Consider the following 5,649-nt stretch of genomic DNA (forward strand, 5'->3'; position numbering starts at 1 on the left):
AAATGCGTCTACCGGCTACTCGCCGTTCTATGTGAACGGTCTATTTTCACCCTCGCATCCCGCTGACGCCGCCATCCTATGGCTCAGGGCTTGGTGGGGGGAGGAATAGCCGAAGGCTAGCTGATGTCAGCCCCCTCACCATCCGTGAAGAAGTCGATGACTTCTTGGCTACCGACTGAGCGTCCTACGACACGTTCGCGATGCGATGGCTGAAAGCCAAAACCCGCAGAAACAATATGCAGATAAAAAAGGAAGAGGCAAAGTGGAAAGCTTTAAGGTCCGGGACCTGGTTTTATTAAATTCAAAATACCTGCCTACGCATGCAGCCTATGCTATCTTCAGGACGAAGCTTCGTCCACGGTTTATCGGACCGTTTAAGGTTGTGGCCAAACGGGTCCTGGCGTACACGCTGAACGACGAAACGCGCGTGATCGTGAGACGGCCGTTCTTAATTAATTCGGGATACTTTACGGAGCAGCGAGGCGACATACTTTATAAAATTACATTTGAGCTGAACAGTGCAAATTTACCTCTACGTGCTTTACACTGTTTACGTTTAAACAATTCGTCTAGCTTTAACGCCCCCTTTGACATGGTTTCGGTCTTGCTGTCCAGAAATATTAATTAATATTTTCCTGGGTAGATTTTGGTGGTCTCCATTCTGTGAGCGATGTGCCAATGGTGCTAGCCCTTGAGCTGCGAGCCAGCTTCGTAACGGATTATACGTAGGCCACACAAGATGGTGTGACCGTACAAAGGTGTGGATTACACAAGGCGGTGTAATCTCACAATGGTGTGGCAACACCGTGACAAGAAGCCACTACGTGGTGGGACTGTGACCTTAGAACGCTTTCTCTAAGCAAGGAGCTACAGCATCCCCGCTGCACTTGGTAGCACTCGTTGTCAATCTACGCCTGATCCATTATTATTATTATCATAACGACTGATCTTCTATGAGGTTGGAGCAATTCTCCTATTTGCTCCAAGGCATGCAGGACGGGCTTAAGAAACTGATGTCCCTGCTTGGCCCTGAGGGCGAGCAACACCTTGCTTTGAAAGGACCCGAAGCGATAAGCGCGCACCTAGAGGCGTGTTCGCACTATGAAAATGTTCTGCTGGAGCACCTAGAAAAGATGATGTCGGCATCGACTGCGTCAATGACGCCACCGTCGATGACGGATGACTCCTCCAGACCCAGGCCGCTCATGGTTACCGTTCAGAACTTCGAGGGTGAGGGTGGAGAGAATCTCCTGCTCTGGATGTAAGAGGCCGAGATGGCAATGACATCCGCCATAATCCAGAATGAGCAACAGCGCGTGGCGCTAGCTATTTCCCAGCTCAGGGGCCGAGCGCGAGAATGGGCACTAACGTGCGGTGCTTCGGTTGTAGCGTCAGCGTTTACGAGTGTTCTCGCCGCCTAACCATCGCATGCGATCGCCCGAGAGGGCGAGAAGAAGTTGATGGACTCTGTCCAAGAGTTGTGTACTCATATTGCCAGGATGGCAGCCGACCCCCCTCTCCTAGAGGCAATCACAGTGACCGTTTTTATGTAGGGCCTCTGCACTGACGTAACGAGAATGGAAGTCTTCCGTGTGCATTCGTCTTCTTTTGAAGAAGCAGTGAATGTGGCGTTGAATGCCGAATTCAACTTAAGGCGGCACGGCACGACTTGGTTGGGATGCACACCATCAGAGTTCGTCGAGCGGGCCTGAGCCAATGGATCTCAGCTATGCTGAGAAAGAGAAGGAATAGCGCCGTGCTACCGGGCAGCGCTGAAACACCCGATGGTGGTTTGTCTAAGAAGACACTTGTCACTTCCAGACTGGTTGTCTCCTGCGCAAGGCGCATAAAGACTCGTCGAACCGACGTCCCGCTTCTTACCAGTCTGGTTTGCCGCGGGAAACTCAAAGAGGAAGAGGGCAGCAGGGACCAGCTTCGAAGAGCTCCGTGCTCTTGAACACGGAGCATGTATGTAAACCGGGCTAGCTGGTCGTGAAAGCGATCGTAAAAGGCAAAGCTCCTGATCAAGTCCGGGGTGTCGGGCACTTATGTTCGACGCTCCACAATCGAAGGAAGTCAGCTACATACTGAAAGCCTTCGAGGTCTTCCGCACAGCAGTAGGCGACCTCGGCAAGATGCTTAGTAGAGTGCCGATGACGACGGACTTCGTCCTCGAAAGCTCGAAGGGCATCGCGAGTCGCCGGACGGCGATCGACCAAGTCGCCATCGTACTCTTCCCGATGAAATTTTGACGTCCACTATCACGCGGAATGCCTTGTGGGTCGACGACGTCGACAAAGTCAGACCCAATATCATCTGAAGTGGCGGAAAAACCTCCGAGAACTCGTGGGAGTTTGAGTTTCCTTTTCGGCAAGACTTCCCAGACGTCGTTGATGCTTATAATCAGAAGGAACATGTCGCTCCGCGTCGTCGTGCGTCCCGCGCTTTCGGCGGTAGCCTGGGAAGCCGACGGGCCATGAGCTGAGCTCAAGCTATGACCCTGAGCTGCTGTGGTCTTAGGCTCACCCGTGTAAGAAACCACAGAGCTCGCGGGATTGTGATGGATTGTTCCTTATGTTAAAGGGCGACAATATGCAGGAAGTTTGCGTTGCGCTTTGAGTATGGCAAATTCAAATCGAATATGGCGTTCTACACGCATGTCTACGAAGTAGACAGCAAGGAAAATTTCCGGTACCGCTATCCCCATCGCTCAAAGAGCTCTTCATCATCTGCAGTGGTTTCCCCAGGGGCGAGCAACACAGGTATAGTCCGCATAGAGGTACAGGAATGCTTCCTCTTTGAGTGCGAAGTCGAGTGCGGTACCAAATTATCGGGATTCCTGGAGGTACCAAAAAGCGAGCTCGGAGAGCTTTTAGTAGGTCGAGCTCAGCTTGTGTAGAGGCCCGGGGACCGACTACGTAGACGCCTCACGATTGAGTAATCGCGTCTTTCGCTTTAGTAGCGGGATCCGCCGAACGGAAGCAGTATTCCACACGAGGGTCTATGACCGAGCGTGGAAACGAGCGCTTAAAAGCCGCCCTGTGGGCATCATATAGCTGCTGCTCCTGTGCCTCGTCGAGGCGATTGGTAATAATACCACTTCCCCAAACGAGAAGAGGTCGGGAAACGGTCACGGTGTCCGCAATGTTCAGTCCGGGCTCACGTCGCGCCGTCGGTGCACCTCCCCCTCCTCTTCTTCTCATTCTGGAAAATGAGTATCCGACTTCCTCCGAATCCTCGACGAGGTAATTCGTCGTCCGTGGCGAGCGCGGTGTGTGGTGCTCAATTGCCGAGGGCTTGGGATGCGCTTCCCGTGAAGCCACAGACTGACGATCCGGAGATGCACCGCGTGCAGAAGACGGAGAAGGGCTCTGCTTGCGGGCGCCCTCAGAACCAGCGAGGCTGGGTGTTTTTCATGTCATAGACACAGGGCTCATTGAGCGGAGAATGTTTTAAGATGGTTGAACGTGCTCGGACAAGCGATCCTTGCATTAGGCGACAGTTAGATGTGAATTGTGGGTATTCACAATCTTGATGGGGGAGAGTGTAACGGGGTTACACGTACCCTGGTATGAAAGGGTGTGTCACACAAGATTGTGTATCTGTACAATGGTGGTCAATGTAATCACAAAATGGTGTGGCTACACCGTAACAACAAGCCACTACGTGGCAGGACTGCCGCGCTCAGTTTGACCATCGGTCTGCGGATGGTCCGCTGTTGACATGGTCAACTTGTTGTCCTGCACCTTGAAGATTGCCGACCAAAACTTCCCGGTGAATCGTGGGTCTCTGTCAGAGACAATTGACTCCGGGGGTCCATGTTGTTGAAAGACACGATCCACGATTAGCGTCGCTGTATCCACACCGTCGATGGTGTACGGTGCTGCCACAAGATGAGCCATCTAACTCAAACGGTCCACAAAGACCACCACACCCATGTTGCCCGCCGAGTCCTTCGGCAGGCCAAACACAAAGTCCATACTCATGGACTGCCAATACCCGGAAAATACTGGTAAACTGGCCAGCGGCGCCGCCGTATTCGGAGAGGTATTCACTCTTTGACACGTCTCACACGTGCGCATATATGTGCTCGTCCATTTGTACAGCTGGACCAGCAGTAGTGGTAACTCACAGAGCAGTACGTCTTCCCACGACCGAGACGACCACCGAGTGGGGTGTCGTGGGTCTCATAGAGAATACGGTATTTTTGATCCTCATCGTGAGGATCCACAACTCGTGGCTTGTCCGTCGAATCGGTGCTATAATATAGCAACTAGTTATTCGACGGGTATCGGTGTAACCGTGCGCGCAATCGCGCCAACAATTTCTTGTCCGAATTTCCAAACTACTTGTCTCCAAGAGCCTGTAGCAGCGCTACACACATACCATCACCCGCGTATGCGGCGCGGATCAAATCCGTCACTGACAACATTACTGTCGTGACATGTGTCAGCTCTGGTCTGCGTGACAACGCATCAGCCAAAGCATTCTGCCTTCCTGGCTTATACCTCACCACGAGTTTATATTTTGCGAAAAAGGAGAGCCACCTGGCCATCCTCTGCGAGAGATGAGGCGACTGAGTCGCAGTGCGTAAGGACGCATGATCTATGTTAAACACAAACGGCTTGGAGCCGAGCAGTTGCACCCATAACTTGAAAAGTGCATACTTCATCGCAAGCAATTCTTTGTCGTGGACTGGGTAGTTCTTCTCCGCAGCCTTGAGCTGGTGAGATTCGAACGCCACCCGATCTCGCCCCTCGGCGTCTGCTTACAGCAGTGCACAGCCGATAACAAAGTCTGAAGCGTCACAGACGACGCTGACAGGACGATCAAGATCTGGCATCGCCAGTAGTGGTGCATGAAGGAGGTTGTCTTTGACTCCGTCAAAAGCCTCCCGATGCTCGGTGTCCCAACACCATTCCGTATCCTTCCTAAGGAGATCCGACAATGGCCGTGCCATTTCTGTGTAATTCGTGCTATACTTGTGCAAGTAGTTGGCGAGGCCAAGCCACTTGCGCAATTCCTTTTGGTTCTCTGGAACCGGCCAGTCCACAGTGGCATTGACCTTAGCGGGGTCCGCTCGAAGGCCATGCTTCCCAATGAAACACTCTAAAAAGGGACATTTCTTCGGCGCCGAATATGCACTTATCGGCATGAGCATACAGCTTTTTCGTGCGCATGCACTCGAGCACCGCTCTCAAATCGACAACGTGGATTTCTCATCGGCCCTCCCGTGCTCCGCACGACTGTGGACAAAGATGTCGTCGAAGTATGTTTGTGCATACGCCCGGTAGGGCCTAAACACTACGTCACGAAATGATCAAATGTTGCTGGTGCATTGACAGCCCTTGCATCATCAGACACTCCTAGAGCATCTCGCTCGGAGTACTCATCGCTGTCAGCGGAATATCACTCGCTCTCATGAGATATTGGTAATACCCATCGACCAAGTCGAGTGCACTGTACATTGTACAGCCAACCATATTGTTCTGGAGAACATCCTTCCTAGGAATTGATGTCTGTGCCGGAATGGTGACAGCGTTGAGCTTATTGTAAGCGTGAACGATACGCCACTTGCCGTTCGGCTTCATGACACAAAACGTGGGTGTCGAATGGGGAGACTTGCTCTCACGCACCATTCCTGCGTCG

This window comes from Plasmopara halstedii (assembly GCF_900000015.1).
Source record: "Plasmopara halstedii genome assembly, contig: Scaffold_3060, whole genome shotgun sequence".
Classification (NCBI taxonomy): Eukaryota; Oomycota; class Peronosporomycetes; order Peronosporales; family Peronosporaceae; genus Plasmopara; species Plasmopara halstedii.